This window comes from Canis lupus, chromosome 7, assembly GCF_003254725.2.
Source record: "Canis lupus dingo isolate Sandy chromosome 7, ASM325472v2, whole genome shotgun sequence".
Lineage (NCBI taxonomy): Eukaryota > Metazoa > Chordata > Mammalia > Carnivora > Canidae > Canis > Canis lupus.
In genome coordinates this window covers 7,476,679-7,495,566 of record NC_064249.1, presented here as the reverse complement: position 1 = coordinate 7,495,566, position 18,888 = coordinate 7,476,679, and the positions used below count along the sequence as shown (strand labels likewise).

Sequence of the window (18,888 nt, the reverse complement as noted above, 5' to 3'; positions counted from 1 at the left end):
GGCTTTCTCCTAAACTAATCTGTGTGGTAGCAAATTAAGGTCAATATACATTAAATATACCACCAATCAAAGTTTATAATGAGAATCCTTCCATATATTAGTTTTGTTTTAAATTAGGTGGAATGATTGATGGGAGGGATTCAGAGCATTGAGGATGATGGTCTAAATTCTCCCAGCCAAGAATAGGGCGGGCATCACCGAATCCAGATGGTGTATCTTCAGACATTTCTATGTTAGCACAGTCTGCAGTATTGCCTTATAGTGAACTCCTCAACCTCCCTGTGGGCTCAGGATCTTAATGTTTTCAGGACCCTAGGACAAAAGTACCAAATGGAGGCTCACATGCCCAAGCATTTAAACATTCTAACTCAAGTTAACAAACTGTTAACTACGTTCCAAGTGTCTACATTGACAATCATATCTAAGTAATAACCTGAGCACCAGTTGACATTTAGAATTCTTCAACCCTTCAGAATTCTGTTCTTGAACAATGAAGAATAAGGGCATGGGAAGGCCTGGCCCCTGACTTGTGGCCTTCCTTTTTACTTTCCACTGCTGGCTCTGATTTGCACTGCAAAGGCCCTCATAAGGCTTCATATGAACATCATAGTCTGCACACCCAAGGTCTGTCCTATCTTTACCAGCAAACCTCTCTTCTGTCCTCAATGTGAGGCATGGATAAACAGAAGACCCGGGGAAGAGTCTTACTTAGATCCTAGAGGTGAACTCCAGGCTGATTGGGTAGGGGAATTCCTGAAGGGGTCTGAGCACTCTGAGTGTGGTCAAGATAGATGGGCTTGGAAGACATGGACACTCTGGGTAGACATCACCTCTTGACTCCATGGGGTGGAGAGCAGTTAGGAGAGTACGACAAAGAGGAACCCTCTAAAGTGTGGGGCCCATAGGCTAGGTCTCTCTTTTGGGGCCAAAGGTTAGCACTGGTGTTGGAAACTCAAGAGAGTTTGGAAGAATTAATGTGAGAAGAATCGGAGCTGACAACAAATTATTACTTTAAGGATATTTTCATCTTATTTTTATGAGGTAGTTTCCATTATTATAAGCAATAACCATTTTTATTAAATTAATAAGCATTAAACACTCTCAAGACTACTCATAAATCATTCAGAGTGCTCTTATTTTAGCTAGATGAAACAATCCACCACCCCCCTAGCATCTATTCCTCCCCTGTACCTGTTCATCCGCCTGCATTACCACCAACACGTACACACACACAAAATGCATACAGACCTTCAGAGGGGAATTTTAATCTAAATTGAGCCTTGCAAGTACAACTCATCTAGTAAATATTTCTAAGCTCTAAGTGCTCTGCGAAATCCTTATTTCCACCCCCTTCCTTTGTATAGAGTAAGAACTGAGGTTGAAAGACTGGAAATGATTTGCCTTCATTTGCCTTGCTGACCTTCACATCTCCAGATCTCACTGTGACTGGAAATCAGGATGTTGGGGCCAGCAACAGAGTTAATTCTAGGGAAGGGAAAGTAGCCAGTTGTCCCTTGATCAGTGGCTAATTGGTGTGATCCACTAAGAAATCATCCCCCCCCACCCCATTTTAGAAATCTTTTGTCTACTCTTGGGGGAAGTTAACGAATCAGAGGGAATGGAAATATTTTCACTTTATTCAGGACAGAGGAGATAGGCTAGTGTGTGTCTAAGAAACTGAACCATTTTACCCCAAAAGGAATGTAAGGATTTTTTTCTAAAAATCAGGATTATGGAGGTAAATTTTACTTTTAATAAAAATCACCGGTTTTGAAAGTACAATTTGATGAAATATTATATGTGTTTATAGTCAAAATCACCATTGCAATCATCACATAGACCATACCCCCAAAGTTCCTTCCTGCCCTTTGGATGTCAATACCTGCATCTGTCCCCAGCATTTGCCAAGTGATTAGCTCTTTGCTGCTATTGTTTTGCCTTTTCTAGAATTTCATATAAATGGAATCATATAGAAAATAGACTTTTGTGTCTGGTTTCTTTTACTTCTGAGATTTACCCATGTTGTTGCATGTAATAGAGGTTCATTTTTTAAATTGTTTGAAGAGTCCTTAATTAGATAGATAACCCACAATTTGCTTATTCATCAATTGATGGACACTTGGATTGTTTCCAGTTTTTGACTGAGAAAGGAATAAACAAACAAAAGAGAGCATCCCCTGACATTTGAAAGCTGGCCTGGCACTCACAGCTAGGTCATGCTACTGTCCTAGAGGATGTAAACAATCTCACAAAATAAAAATCTCAGACAAGGTTATTCTGAGACCATGATAACATGAGACAAAGCAAATCCACCTCGTAATTTTGTCTAAGTACAGACAAAAATATTTTTTTAAACAATATTTATTTATTTATTTATTTATTTATTTATTTGAGAAGTGAGAGAGAGAGAGAGAGAGAGAGAGCACGAGCAGGGGGAGAGACAAAGGGAGAGGGACAAGCAGACTCCCTGCTGACTAGGGAGCCAGGTGTAGGGCTGGATCCCGGAACCCTGAGATCATGACCTGAGCCAAAGTCAGATGCTGTACTAACTGAGCCACCCAGGTGCCTCCAGACAAAAATACTCTTTCTTATTTGCTACCTCCAAATTCTAAACATTACCCTTCTTGGACAAAATGAGTGACTACTGCTTCTTTACTAATTAGAGCTATGTGTTCATCTGCCCTCCCTATAGATTTATTATCCAGATACCCAATTATAGAACTACCTTCACTTTGACACCCTCAATCTAGAGTCAACCCCCACTTCCTTCTGGTGTCTCTCAAATGACCCAACCAGAGTCTGAATCCTATAATAGTCTCATTCTAATACCCTCCTACTGAGATTCCCCAAGCTTCCCCATTGTATGTGTTCTCCCTCATTGCAATGAATACTAAACCCAACCTATTCAACTATAGGCATCTTCCTGGGGCACTTTGGCTGGATAGCTATTTTTTTTAATTACTTAAATTTAGGTTACATACAGCTGTATTATTAGTTTCAGAGGTAAAGCTTAGTGACTTATGTTGCATAAAACACCCAGTGCTCATTACCTCAAGTGCCCTCCTTAATGCCCATCATCCAGTTACACCATCCCCCCTTTGTTTTACTCATGTGTTATTTAGAACTATATTTTTTTTCAAATAGTTTAGAGTTTTCTAGATCTCTCTTTGTTATTCATTCTATTTTCTTTCTGCGAACATATGATTTTAATTTTCTTAAATGTATTAATGTATGCCTATGACTCAAAATATGGTATATTTGGTGCATGTTTCATGTGTACATAAAAAAGAGGAGAATTCTACTGCTATTGAGTAGAATATTCTATAAATGTAATTGATATAAATATCAGATCATGTTTGTTGATGTTGTTAAAGTGCTCTATATCCTTGTATTTATGTGTGTGTGATTGATTATTTTATCAATTACTGAGAAAAGAGTGTTGAAATCACCAACAATAATTGTGAATTTGTCTGTTCTTTCAGTTCTGTAAGTTCACTATTTTTTTTTTATTTGTTCCATCTACTCTGATAGTAATTCCACCCCATGTCTTTTTCATTTCAGGTGCTGCATTTTCAGGAGTTAGTTTCTTTCTTTCTTTTCTTCTTTCTTTCTTTCTTTCTTTCTTTCTTTCTTTCTTTCTTTCTTTCTTTCTTCTTTCTTTCTTTCTTTTTTTCTTTTTCTTTCTTCTTTCATTTCAAATATCTTCCTCATCATTCTCCTATTGTCCTTTGTCTTTTTGAACATATGAAACACATTTATGGTAACTATTTTGACATCATTGTTGACTAATTCTATCAACTGTCATTTCTGGTCCCATTCTAATTAATGAGTTTTCTAGTTATGGCTCATATTTTCCTATTACTCTGCATGTTTTTGACCGAATACAGACATTATGAATTTTATTTTGGGGGTATTGAATTTTGCTGTATTATTTAGAGAGTACCATATTTTATTTTGGCTTGCACTTGAGTTCTTCAGATCAGTTTGTCCTTTATAAGGCTTGCTTTCAAACATTCCAGGGCAGCTTTTGGTCTAGTGTTAATTTAGTTCCACTACTGAGCCAATTTTATTCTGGGGATTTGTCTTGTGTGTTTGGAAACTCTCACTTTGGCTGGTAGGAGAATAAATTATTCTCATTCTTATTTGATGTCTGACATTGGTCTATCTATTGCTTTCTGGTGGTTCTTTACCAATTTCAGGTAGATTTCTCTCCTGCATACTCAAAATGGTGCTCAGTCAAAGACACTAGGGGACCTTTCTTAGATCTCTGGATCTGTCTCTGTGAACACCTCCTTTATCACATTCTTCCTTGCAAACTCTAGCTACACTATTTCCCTGAAGTCCAATTTCTATGTCTTTAACTCAGCAAGACCATTGGCTTTGTTGTGTTCACCTTTCCTGAATGGTAGCCTGAAGAGTATCTCATTTATTTTTTATTCTCTTAGGACTCACAGTCATGTGCTACCTGTAATTAAGTCATTTTAAATGCTGAAACTTTTTTTCTTCTGGTTTCCTGGTTGTTTGAGGCACGCAGATAAATCTAATCCCAGTTTTCTCATCATAGTCAGTAGAGGAGGTCATTTGGTCACTTTTTTGAATGATCAACTTTTCTGTTGAGCTATGGGTCATTTACTGATTGCCAAACAAGACCTATTGTTGAGGTAAATGGCAGGAACTGGGTAAAAGCCTTAGTGGGGATAGAAGTCAGGGAAAAATATTGAATTTTGGGTTTTAAGCACATGGGCTCTTCTATGTGGTCATAGGATCATTTAGTAGTGTGGAAGGGTTGAGACTGATAGAGTTTGTGTGGATCCTTTTTTAAAAATATTTATTTATTTATTTATTTATTTATTTATTTATTTATTTATTTATGAGAGAGAAAGAGAGTGAGTGAGTACATGCAAAAGAAGGGGGCACAGAGGGAGAGAGAGAGGATTTTTAAGCAAACTACCCACTGAGTGAGGAGTCCTCTGTGGAGTTCTGTCTTAAAACCCTAAGATCATGACCTGAGAGGATGCTCAACCTACTGAGCCACCCAGACACGCTTGTGCAGAGATTCTAATAATGGCTTGGTAGCTGTGTTAGTGTGAAAAAGAATCATTCGATAAATTCCGTTGTGTAATTGAGACAGTCAATGTTCACCTGTCATGAGATCTGAGCACTCTGTGGGATTGACACTTTGCCATATACCAGTCACTGATTCTGGAGAATGACAGGACAGCCATTGTGATACGTAAGGAGTGTCCTTTCCCAAATTTGTTCTCAGAAGCCAGACTAGGGCATCATATGTACTCTTATTACAAAAAGAAGATTGCTTTAGAGCTGATTTGTGGCTGTTAACTTTTTAATTTTAAAGTATTTTAATCTTTCAATGTCACAGCACTGGGTGGAAATAAATTAGTAGATGAAGCTCAGGCTTAGAATATTCTTTCTCACTTTTAGTATTAAACAAAAGATGGACTAAGAGGTTCATTATTCCTAATGAGAAATATAGCCATTCTTTTTGAAGAAGTTGAACACTTATCACCTTTAAACTTGATTTTTTTTCTTCTTTCAAGTCCTAATTGTTTTATAAAAGAATCGAACCTGCTTATCAATGAAAATATTTATGCTCTATTAATTAATTACTTTAAGTTAGGCCTACATCCTATTTATATATGTATATAGGGTAGTTTTTTCTTCTCTCTCTCTCTCTTTCTCTGTCTTTTAAAAATTTATTTATTTATTTTAGAAGGATTGCATGTGACAGCAGGGGATAGAGGCAGAAGGAGAGGGAGAGAGAAACTCAAACAAACTCCATGTTGAGTTTGAGCCGAGTATGGTACTCAATCCCATGACCCTGAGATCACGACCTGAGCTGAAACCAAGAGTTAGATGCTGAACTGATGACACCAGCCAGGCACCCCATTTCCTTCTGTATTACAGATTATGAAAGGGGTGTCTGGCTGGCTCACTTGGTAAAGCATGCAGCTCTTCATCTCAGGTTGTGATTTCAAGCCCCACATTGGGTGTACAGATTACTTAAAAATTAAATAAAAATTTAAAAACTGATGATGCTATTTGGCTCATTTGGACACAGGAGAAATAGATCTTTGTAACATGTGGTTATTCTCATTTACAGGATTTTTCGTCATGGTATTAAGAAAGTTGGGAAGATGGGATGCCTGGGTGGCTCAGCGGTTGGGCATCTGCCTTTGGCCCAGGACATGGTCCTGGAGTCCTGGGATTGAGTCTCCCACATCGGGATTCCTGCATGGAGCCTGCTTCTCCCTCTGCCTTTGTCTCTCCCTCTATCTGTGTCACTCATGAATAAATAAATAAAATCTTTTTTTTTTTTTTAAAGAAAGTTGGGAAGATAGGAAACCTCAGGACCACTCAGTTGAACAAGGGGAATGAGAACATAATTCAGGATAGACTGGAGTTATGACAACCAAGCGTTGTATTTTAGATAGCCTTTTGATCTTCTACTGCCCCATTCAGTTGCTCTGCCGTTACAGTCACGATGTCTGCCTTTGCTCCTCTGTCTTTGCTTCAGCTTATTGTCCCTCTCTGGATTGACCATGTCTCTTTTCTTACTCATGGCTTCTGCTTGTTTATGATTTTGCTATATCATAGCTTCTATTTACTGCCTTCTTTCTACGTTTATTTCCTCTTCTGCCTTTCTCAGTTGTCTACTTGGTCTTTCTATATTCTGATTGGGCTGAATTCTCTTTTTGGGTTACATCATAGGCTGCTGGACAGATGGCTATGTTAGAACAAGTGCCCATCCTTGGTTCAATCACTTGTAACAATGCAGCATAAATAATACTACTGAACTGGTTGGCTCATCTCTATGAAACCACTTAGAAGGGTCCTGGGATGATTGAAGGCACTATGAGATATTCTGGAGGGGAAATAAAGGTGTTAGACATCTTCTATTGACTATATAATGTGTAGATGTCAACTACATTATCATTGAGTGAATGAATGAATTAAATAGTAAACCCACTCTCCTTTGCTTGACTGGCTGAAGAACACTTAGCTACAACATAATTTATGCTTTAAACTTCCATTTTACTTCATCTCAGTCTGTTTTTCCCCCTCTGTAACTCAAAATGGAACTGGGCACCCTGCGGCAGAGCAGATCCTCTACTGCTGAATGAAGGAAGGTGTTTCATTTTTTGCAGCATCCTATCTCCCAACAGCTAAGTGCCTCATTCCTCATTTGCTTCACAGGATGGCTGTGAGGAAGAAATGAGATCTTTTATAGAGAATCACCAATCTCGTGTCTGTGCCATAAAAAGTGCTTCATATCAGTTGGGTATTATTTTTCTGTGCTCCTCATGATTGGGTCCTCAGTTAAGCATATCCCAAGCTCCATTAAAAAAAAAATGTTCCCTTTCACATCAGGAGACATTCCTTGTTTTTGTGCCATCAGTGGCTTGGGGGTGGCAGTAAATTAAGTAAATGATCATACTCTGAAGTTAATAAGTTATTTTTCCCTCTTCATAAGATTTTTGTTTTTAAAAGAAGATTTTGTGAACTCTAAATTAAACTCTAAATGTATATATCTCAAGCAAATAGGAATTGGGTAAAGAACATACCTTTTATGAATGTTCAGAGGTAAGAAAATGTAGTGGGAAATACTTATTTTGGCTTATTTGGCTTTCTCAATTCAAGTGCAGAATAAATCAGATCCCTAATATTAGGGTCAGGTTTAATTTCTACAGCTTTTAGAAGACAAAGACCAGGTCCATGTATTACCTTTATGGAAAATCTTCAGCAATCAAATACTTAAAAAAAAGTGGTTAGGACAACTAATTTCACAATGGTGTAGTAAGAAATATTTTCCTGCTTTAGAAAAAGATGAATGAAGAATGGAGATTCTTGACCAATCTAATTGGTGAGTTAGAATGCCAATATAGGCCCGTTCTCCCAGACTCTTTTGTTGGCCCTGGAGCCCCTATTTTTTTTATGTTTTCAACTGCGCGGTGAACCCTCCTCCTCTTATTTGGATCTCTAGGAGAAAGTGGACATTGGTGGAGCTGAGTTGTCAAATGTCATGAGACCCTGGCCCATTTACAACTTCTTAGAGAAAGTAGTCTTCTACCCTCACCCCCCATCGAAGTAGATAAACCATACACAAACTCTTATATGCAGCTGCTTGCTTTTGGGACGTCTTGCTCACTAGTTATTTTAGCAATGTTTCAGCAGGCAGAGCAGTCAAGCAGAAATACCACACTCTTTGTGAAAACTCGAGGTCAGCACAATTTCTTCCCAGGGAAATTGTAACCTTTTGTGCTGAGATTGGGATGTCTGGGTTAGAAAAGAGTAGAGAAAAACCAGTTTCTGGGGCCCCCAAATCCCTTATCTTTTTCCGGAGCACCAGCGCTAAGATCACAAGTTCATTCCTGGCAGATGGAAAGTTACTGTCTCTCAGGGCTGCTAAGAGAACGTAGGGTATTTTGCAAGTCACACTACCAACAATATTTACATCTAAGTGATATACATTTTTGAGTTTCCTGTTGTCTTGCTCTTATCTCTTCCTCCATTTTATTTTCTCCTTCTTCTGTATAGAATGGCTTGTAGAGAGACTAATCCCTCTCAAAGATTCAATCCTTCAAGATAGTCTTTCCGAACTTTACATATCACATGCACACCTCCTTCTCCACCAGCTCTAGGTAGTTGAACTTTGCTCTTGCAGCCTCTGTGTTTGCCTCCAACCTAGAGAGCACAAAGTATGGTATTAAAGTCTGCTTACAGGTCTGTGTCTTCCAGTGTCCCATGAGGATAAGACTCATATTACACTTATCACTGTGTCCGGAAGGCTCAGAGTTTAGTTAAAAGCTTTCAAATTGGAGACTTCTAGATTCAAACCCATTCTGTCTCTATGTCTTCATGAACTTAATCTCTTCTATAAAATGAAGATAATAATACCTTGAAGGTTGATATAATTTTAAAAAATATATGGGTAGATTCCTTAGATTGTTGTAAGGTTTTTAAATTTTTTTATTGAATACACGTTTGCTGAACATCAGGACCCTCTCTGAAGGAGAAGATTCCATGAAAGATATACAGTTTTAGGGGGACGTTAGGAGGTGTAGACAGTAAAGCAGTCTGTCTTTTGGTGACATGGGATGTTGTGAGCTGATTCTAAATGTTTAGGTCTGCTGGGTCTTTCATAGTGTAAGCAGGCTTGGCAACCACTTTCTGGCCAGCCCCAGGCTTCTTCTCCATTGCTGTCTCCACCCTCCACAGCCTGAGACGCATGTCTCCAAGTCTTCGCCTGGGATTATCATGTTTTATGGACAAATGTGGCGTCAGAACAAAGGTCTCAAGAGAAAGAGTCTTTCTGTTTTTATTCAGATCAAAGCTGAGCCTGTATTGGCTGGACTCTGACCTTTTCTTAGAAGACTTGGAATCGTTCTCCTGGTTTCAGTGGATTTACATTTGTGCAGAAACATATTAAGCATATAGGCCTACTTTATGTCTCACCTTTACAGCAAAAAAATAAAATAAAATAAAATAAAATAAAATAAAATAAAATAAAATAAATAAAATAAAATAAAGACCATGAAGACTTGCTTTGTCAGTCTGTGAGCACAGTTGAGAACATATCAATTTAGATGGCAAGATTGCTGAGCTGGGAGATGGAGTAGTGGCCCTTGGTGTTCTGCTTCTCTAGACACACATTGAACAAACATTTCTTGAAGATTTCTGGCATGCTAGCCCAAATTTTTCCTTTCAATTCATTTCTCTTAATTTTTATAACATGTGAGATATTGTTGTTGTGATTTGTAGAACTAGAGTTACGGAGGTAAAGAGACTCACTCCAAGGCAACATAAAATAAGTGGAATAGTCAGGACTTGAACCTAAGTCTGCCTTATTGCCTAGTTCAGCTTCTCTCTTTCAGCCCTATTTCCCCAGTGTCAAAACATACTTTCCCCCAAAGCAGTACAAAAGCTGAGGTCAAGGGCAACCCTCAGTTTCGTATTTTGGGGAAGTTCATGGCCTCACTGTGAGCTTGGCAAAAGCTATATTCTTTCCTCTTGGGAAAAGTGTATATATGTATCAAATTTGACATTGAATTTCTTGAATTAACAGAGTCCTGAATCCCATTCATGGGCCTCAGTTTAAGAATTCAAAATCTGGTCTAAATTGTCAGGTTACTTATGGAGAAGTTAATACCAAGAGAGGGGAAGGAAATAATTTAGTCAATCACTTGGCAACAGAAATTTTCAAATTTTTATCTAGTTTTATTTAATCACCCAATGAATCTCCCGTATGCAACTGTACACTGAGAAAAAAAATGACACTCAGGAAAAGAATGAAAGTCAAGGTGAATGAACTTAACTGCTTTAATTATTTAAACCCCAAATTCTAAGCTCAAGTTACTATCAACTGTGAGGGCACTACCCTACAGAGTGGGGTAGAGCATGCCAGTGATTTTAACTCCTTCAGGTGTCTATTCACCCAAGAATCTCAAATTTCCAAGGCACCTCACCTTATTTACTAAGAAGCAACTTCTACATAGAAAGAATCTACGACATTAATATTCTAGCCTTGCCTCACGCCCTATAGATCAATGGCTTGTTCTTATCTGACAGCATCCACTGACATATTTCCCTGGGATCGAAGAAGGAAGAGAAGAAATTGCAGGTAGGATTTGCAGCTGGTTGGCATATTGTGTTTTTATTGAAGGGCTTTACAGTCCCCACATTGCCCGGATTCCCCAAATCCATGCAGTCAAGAGTCTCAGCATGCATGAGAAGCTGATAGGAGAGCCCTGTCAATAAGCCTCCGCTATTCCACATTAGTTGTCTCCTTACCAAATTGGAATATCGTCTTCAAGGGCTCTGACTCTTATCCTGGCAATTCTGTGTTTTTATGAGAGAATAAGCAGAGGAAATCCAAGCTGTGTAAATGTAGATCCATATACGGACTCACCTAGGCTACTCCTTATGGTAGACCACTTACACTGTTAGTTCCAGATCCACAAAGGGAAAAAATATATATGAAGACACACTATAATTTTGATGAATTGTGAAAAGCACAAATTTTAGATGAAAAGCACCTCTCAGGTAAAAATCAACTCTTACATATTCTTATTGAACATGTGCCTGAGACTATGTTAGGTGATGGGGATATAAGATGAGTAAGAGCCAAGGTGTCCATCCATCCATCCATCCATCCATCCATCCATCCATCCATCCATTATCTACCTGTCCTTTCAGGGAAAAAATGTTCTAGAGTTTCTATAGGAGCACAGAAATAGGTATAAATCAAATTAAACACTCAAGTAGGAAAACCTGGATGAATCAGCCATTAAGCTAAATTTGGAAATGGAGTGGGGCACCCTGGATAAATTAGAGATTGGAAGGATGAGTGGACATCTTTTCAGTGCAGAGATTGTATGATGCACCTCCACTGGCATGGAAGCATTAATCAGCATGGTGGGTTTAGGGAGTTGCATGTACTTCAATATTGTTGGAGTAAAGGTCATGGAAGATAGATAAGTGGGGGCAGGGAGAGAAGAGTCTAGAGAGCTATTCAGGGGCAGAATCAGAAAGAATTTTATGTGCTAAGCTAAGGAGTTTGAACTTTACCTTGAAAACTAAGGGGAGCTATTGAAGGTTTTTAATAGCGGTGAGTGGTAGGATCAGATTTACATTTTGGACAGATTATTCTGTCTGCAGGGAAGAGAATGTGTTGGAAAGTGTCCAGACTAGAGGCTGGAAGATGAGTTAGGAGGCTATTGCTGTAATCCAGATGGGATCCAGAATGAAGCAGTAACAGTTACTAAAGATAGGAAGACATATCTATTAAATAGATATTTAAGATGTAGGATATACTGTTTGTAAGTGGGAATGAAAAGGAAGAAAGAGTCAAGGACTCTGCTTTGGGCAATTATTTGTATGTTGGTGCCATTCCTTGAAGCAGTGGATATAATGAGAGCAGCACATGGCAAGGACATTAGCTTAAGGCAAAGTAATTTTAATTCATTTTAGGATATTTTGTGATTGGAAGAATGTTCAAGTGGAGATACCAACATAACAGTTGGTCTCGGGTAATAAATCTGAACTGAAAATACAGATTTTTGGATTCCTCCTGCATAGACGGCTGTGGACTAGATCATGGAGAGCATAAAACCTGAGAGGAACAAATGTGAAGATGGAGTCCAAAGAGTGGTCAGAAGGTTAGAAAGAAAACTGTAGAAAAATTGTATCAACAGAGGCCAGAAGAAGAGAATGTTTTAGCATGGAAGAGTTCGGCATGGTTGAGTGCCTTAGAAAACAAAGATGGGGTAATTTGGGTTATTTAATGATATGAAGGGCTTTGGTGTCCTACAAAAGATCCATTTCACCAGGGAGGTAAAAGTGGAAACCATGTTATAGGGGGATGAACGATGAGTGGGAGAAATGACAAATGATAAGAAATTAGAAAACAACTATGGTCGATGATGTTTTCAAGAAGATAGTCAAAGGAAGGAGGGAGGTTGGGCAACTGGATATGGTTTTGATTTGTGTTGTTTCATTTTGTTGTTGTTTTAACGGTGTTTATTTTCTCAGCAGGGAGTACCCTAACAAAGGGAGAATCGGATAAAAAAAATGAGACAGAAGGATAGAGCTGCATTCAGTAGGAGGTACAAAGGGACGGGATCTAAAATATGACTGGAGAGGGGATCCCTGGGTGGTGCAGTGGTTTAGTGCCTGCCTTTGGCCCAGGGCGCAATCCTGGGGACCCGGGATGAATCCCACGTCGGGCTCCCGGTGCATGGAGCCTGCTTCTCCCTCTGCTTGTGTCTCTGCCTCTGTGTGTGTGTGTGTGTGTGTGTGTGTGTGTGACTATCATAAATAAATAAAAATTAAAAAAAATAAAATAAAATAAAATATGACTGGAGAAACCATTCTTAGATAGCAGACCAGAAGGAAGAGGAAAGGTACAGATGGAGGTAAGACTGCAGGTGGCCCGGGAGGAGGCTGAGGGAGTGGGAGCTGCTGGTGGCGTGTCTCTGCATCAAGATAACACAGGCCAGTCTTATTGGAGAATGGCTGTGAGTCATCACTGAGGGTTTGGGATAACTAGAGGCCATAAGAGGTGGCCTGGGCAGCACCAAGGACCCATGGGAGGCAGCAGGCCTTGAAGCTGTAGAGGCACCCACGTGTGCTTTGGACCCGACTGTAGTGTCGCCTAAACCCTGACAATGCATCAGACGGTGGTCTGGAGAATAGGCTTATCTTGCCACAACACCAGGAAGCAGCTGTGGTGCAGCCGGGGAGGCACCGACAGGGGGACAACTATCCCGGGTCTTCATTTCACCAGACCACATTCCGCTGATGTGACCTTGAGCTGATAAGTTTACTTTCTGAGCCTCATTTTTCTGATCTGTAAAAGGGTTAAGATGGCACGTATCCAGGGTAGTTACTATGTATGAGAATTCACTCTGTCAATTATTTAATAATATGTAAAAATGATGGATGTTTTTCTGAATATGAATAATGAATACAGGGCCTTGGAGAGCTTACTGCTATCTGATATAGAATAAAAGTAAATGGGAGTTGACGTGGCCGAAACGCAAAGTTGAGCAGTGCTGAACAGAAAGGACCTTTGCAATGAAAGACGAAGGCCTGGGAAAGTCTCTTCTTCCTTTTGTCTTTTCTCTCTCTCTCTCTCTCTTTTGTAAGTGAAAGTTTAAAAGTTATAAGATAATGTTAAAGTTATAAGATAAGATGCCTACAGTATCTCTATCCTAAGAATCTCATCTGAGAATGAGGCCCAAAGGAACCTTTGCTGGTTGACAAGCTGGGAGGTAAATATGGGGACTAGGATGCTGGTGCAAGCCACTAAGAAGTTGCCCCGGGAGACATGCATCCCGAGCACCCTTCAGGTCCCACAAGAAGATAAAAGGAGAAGGAATCTGTCATTTTGGGAAAGACTTCAGGACTCTTCCTAAGGCAACTGAGGATATATCTCCTTTTCTCTGACAGCCAGATAGCCTGGTACTGCCCTTCCTGGTGTGCTCACCAGAGCAACGTGTCAGATGAGCAGTGTGGGTCTGTGTGTGTGCATAGAAAGGTCTGTTACAACTAATCTCTTATTTATAAAATCGATCCACTTTCCAAAAAACACTGTATGTTCTGAAATGCCATTTATGCGACACCTTTGGAGGAGGAAACAACAGGAAACAATTACAGAACAATAGAAGGCGGTTGTGTAACCTGGAATGAAACCTTGAGTTACCAATGATGAGAATTACAGAAATTCGTGGCAAGAAAGTGAGCATTGTGGGGCTGGCAGATCAGAATTGGGGGGAAAAAAAGTCAAAACTGGAAGAGCCCTAGAAGTAATGTAGGTGTTTTTTTTTGTTTTTTTTTTTCTGTCTGTCTTTTTCTAAACTCAACTCCATTTTACAGGTGAGGTGGCTAAGGCTCAGGGAGATGAAGTCACTTCCCCGGGCTCGCAGTGAACGAGGGAGCCGTAGTAAAAGCAGTAGAAATGGCAGATGCAGCCAAGAGGCAGTTAAGCAAAGCAAGAATCGAAGCAGTAAAAGCAGCACCTATTATGGAAACCATTTCAATTCATGTGGTGCTTCCTGGACACCTTCACTGCGTGAATCATTATATATGCATAATTCTCTTTTAATACATGCGGCTGCTCTGTAAGGTAATTTGTAGGTTATAATGAACATTTATCTTGGGTTCTTTTTTTAATTTGGCCATTCTAAATCTGAATCCCCCTTCTTATGTTTGAAGAATCGGTTGCTTTTCCAGGCAGACCGTGAGCTTCACTATAGAAGTTGGAAATCCCAGGCAAAGAGCAGAAAGGAACTTTCCCGAAGATAACAGGCTCTGGAGCCTGACATTTGAGGTTTTCATTTCAGCTCTGGGCGCACTAGCCAAGTTATTTGGCTCTCCTGTACCTTGGTTTCCTCCCTAGTGAAAATGGGGCTGACATACAGACTCCCCGTGGAGATTAAGAAGACCTGTGAAGATTAAATGAATTAATACATGGAAATACAGAGAAGTGTCTGGCACATCATAAATGCTCAACAACTTATAGCTACTTTCTCAGCCTCCCTAGCATCGGGGTATGGGTCCATGGTCTATGGCCATCAATCACGCACACTCACTTTCACATACTGACAAGAAAAAACAGGAGCTGTCCAAAAAAAAAAAAAAGTCATTTTTAGTTAATATCAAATGGCTGCAGCCACAGCAACAATAACTAGCTTCTAAAGATGTCGCTGGCAACAGTGGACCGCTTGGTCCTTCCTGCGAGCTACCCAATTTCCTTCTAATAGACTTCTTTTCTCCTTAAATTATCAGCTGGTATCAATATCTTCCATCTAGGAATGCTGACTCGTTAAAGAAGGCTTACTATTTTTGGCGATTAGCACTTAAGAAATGCTCAAGTAGCTGGTATATAGTGAAGCTAGGAGGCCAATTCAGATTTTTCTCATTCCAAATCCTTGTTCTTTTGCACGATGCTGCTCTGCCTTGGAAACTCATGGACTCCTCGTGTTCATGAACATGAAGCAGTCCCGTAGACCACCCCTCAGGGCAGGGATGTCCCGGACAATATCCTACATGGTGGTCGTCCAGACTCCGCACGAACTCTACCCATGATGGGGAAATCACGGGCCTTGCATTTGATCAATTGCCAGATGCCTTTTTGATTGCTGTTCTTTAGACACACGGTGGTGGTTGGTGGATAAAAGAACAATAACTTTTGGTACCTTCTGTTTTATTAGATTTCCAAGACTACTGACCCCAGTTACCACAAACTGGGTGGCTTAACACAACAGCAATTTTGTCTCTTACCAATTTGAGGCCAGAAGTCTGAAATCAAGGTTGGCTCCTTCTGGAAGCTCTGGCCCAGGAACTTTTTTTTTTTTTTTTTTTTTTTTTTAAGATTTTATTTATTTAGGAGAGAGAGAGGCAGAGACACAGGCAGAGGGAGAAGCAGGCTCCATGCAGGGAGCATGACGTAGGACTCGATCCCAGGTCTCCAGGATCACACCCTGGGCTGAAGGCGGTACTAAACCACTGGGCCACCGGGGCTGCCCTCCTGCCGGGAATCTATTCATGCCTCTCTCCTCATCTCTGGCAGCTGCCAGCAATCCCCAGCCTTCATTGGCTCACAGCTGCACCCCTCCAAACTCTGCTCCACCCTTACATGGTCTTCCTCTTCCAACGTTTTTTCCTCTGTGTGTCTGTGTGTCCAAAGCTCCCTCCTTTCTCTCGTATAGATGACACCAGGCACTGGGTTAGGGCCCCCTTCAACTCAGCATGACCTCATTTTGACTTGACTAAAATGGCTAAGACCCTATTTTCAAGTAGTCGCATTTACGGGTAGGAGGGAGAGGACTCGAACATATCCTCTTGGATGACACAATTCAGCCTACAACTGTGATCAATAAAATTAAAATATGAAAATACTTTTTATTAAAGCACCTGTGAGTTTAGCCAGGTGAGAGAAAAGGCATCCTTGGCTGCTCACAGGAAGAGGAAAAAGCCAGGAAAGAGACAAGGCAAGGTGCTCGCAGGAGATCTGTAGCCTGGAGATGGAGCTTGTCCCTGCTCCAGGAATCTCTACTAGGTCTTAGAAAAGGCTAGAACCTGACAGATACTTACAGATTAACACATTAACATTTATCTGCCAAGCCCTTCCCTTTCCCAAAGATAACCCGCTACCAAAGGCTTTTCTTCAGAGCTGGTTAAAAAAAAATGGATTTTCTCTGTTTATACATATGTATAGTTTAAAAAATATATATGAGGTCAATCTATATTATATATTTATTTGTATTGTTTTTCATCTTGCCATTTTCTCTTAAATTTATATCCTAGATGAGCATGTGTAGGTCTGCCTTGTTCTTAGTCATTTTACTTTTGATTTGAAATTGATTTTATTTTATTTTATTTTTTGCCAGTGCAAGCAAATTACAGTTAAGAACTTATACAATAGAAGTCTTTGCACACAAATACAAGTATTTCTTTAGATCTTGGAAGGTGATGTTACTATATCAAAGTGTATACGTTTGAAATCTTTATTAGGAACTGCTGGCTTTTAGAAATTAGTTTATCAGTTCATTTTCTCACAAACAGCCTGTTTTTGTGTCCTTGCCTACACTAATATTATATGCTTTATTTTTGCTAATCTGATATGAAAAAAACATATATTTTTTTCTTCACCCTTACTACTGGTAATGTTGGAAAGCTTTTCATATCTTTATTGCCTATTTAATCTCTCTCGTGAATTACCTGTTCATAGTCCTTACATTTTTATTGATCTATTTATCTTTTTCTTATTAATTTGTAGGTGTAATTTTTATATTTTGTATATTAATCCCTCATTTTATATGATCATTGCAAATCTTTTCTCCCCAGCTCCTAGTGTTTTAACTTTACTTATAGTCTTTTGAGGATGGAAGTTTTAAGGTTTTATGTGTTCACATGTATAAATTTTTGTTGTGTTTTTACATCTTCTACATTTTTGGATACTTTTATAGTTTTGATGTTTGTGCTTACTACATTAAATCTTTAAGTGGCTTTATTTTTGTGGACGTGTGAGGGTCTAGCTTCATTTTTTCTAAGAAATAGCCACTGATTTCACCACCATTTATTCAGTAGTTTGTTTAAAGTGTTGAATTCTTCTTAGTGTCTTTTTTTAAATAAAGTTTTATTGGAACACAGCCACCATTATTTGTTTAGTTTTGTCGATGGCTACTTTCACAGGACAGTGTCACAGCTGCATGGTTGCAACTGAGCCTTGATGGGCCAACAAAGCCAACAGTATTTGCGATCCTGCCCTTTAGAGAAAGGACAATATTATTTTTTTATTTAATTGAATTTTTTAGCTTTATTGAGGTAAAAATCAACAGATAAAATGGTAAGATGTTTAAAACGTTCATCTACATGCATATGTTATAAAAAATTTCGTCTAGTTAATTAACATCAGCTCTCATATTTATCTCTTCTTTTGACTCCTAATTCTCTCCTGAATTGAAATACCTTCTTTTACATAGCGCCAATCTGCTTGTGTAGTGACGTTTTCTTGAATTCTCTTCTGGCCCATTTATCTACGTATCTATTCCTGGATCAACGCCATACTATATACAATTATAGGTTAGTGGCATATTTTGGTATCTGGTACATTGGATAATTCCCTTGTTTTTCTGCTTCAAAGAATTCTTTGCTCTTTTGCATATATTACTCTCTATATACGTCATAGAACCACCCATTGAACTCTACAACCAACAAACTCTTGCATTGCTGATCAGAATTTCTATGAATTTGTAGATCCGGTGATATTTGACATCTTAACAATATTAACAGTTTTCATTCCGAAAATGCTTCATCATTTATTTTATATTCCTTTTACTTCCTCGGGGAAAGTTTTATAGTTTTCTTCTATGGATCTTGCGCATTTCTTGTTAGATTTGTGCACATGCATTTAATGAATTTTGTTGCTATTGTATATTGCATATTTGCTATTTTGCCAACCATACTCACCTTCTTTTTTGGGGAAATCTCATAGTAAGGAAAGGAGTTGCTCTGGTTTTACCTGCCTCTTACTACAGAAGGTAAAGTAGAGAGGATATTTTATCTCCCCACTTCTGACAGCTACAGAATGAACATATAACTTAGTCTTGGTCACTGAAATGCTACTACCATAGACTTTAAACCTTAAGAGAACAATGCAAAGGATCTGTTAGAGATATTTTTGGTGTAGTAGCTGCTTGGAGGTGGAGTGATGAGGTTCAGTGGCTTGGTGGTGAGTGTACTGGGACAGAGGAGACCAGCAGCATGGCAGTGGTGGTCAGTGGTGGCACTGCCATGCAAATTGCTTTTGGTATGATCTTGGGTGTGCATTGCTTGTTCTCGATTTCTGCCTGAACTTCCTCCAAT

General features: G+C 39.2%; 1 long non-coding RNA gene across 2 annotated transcripts in view; it reads left to right on the top strand.

Moving 5' to 3' along the window:
• The first annotated feature begins 485 nt into the window (after positions 1-485).
• LOC112648229 (uncharacterized) overlaps positions 486-18,888 on the top strand; it is a 35,148-nt gene continuing 16,745 nt past the window's right edge. The window contains exons 1-4 of one of the 2 annotated variants that reach the window (XR_003128836.3): positions 486-624; positions 10,588-10,639; positions 12,553-12,623; positions 14,395-14,611. This is a non-coding gene — a long non-coding RNA (uncharacterized LOC112648229). Of the gene's footprint in view, positions 625-10,587; positions 10,640-12,552; positions 12,624-14,394; positions 14,612-18,888 lie in introns of those variants that run through there. The other variant, XR_004817301.1, reaches the window with a different exon arrangement.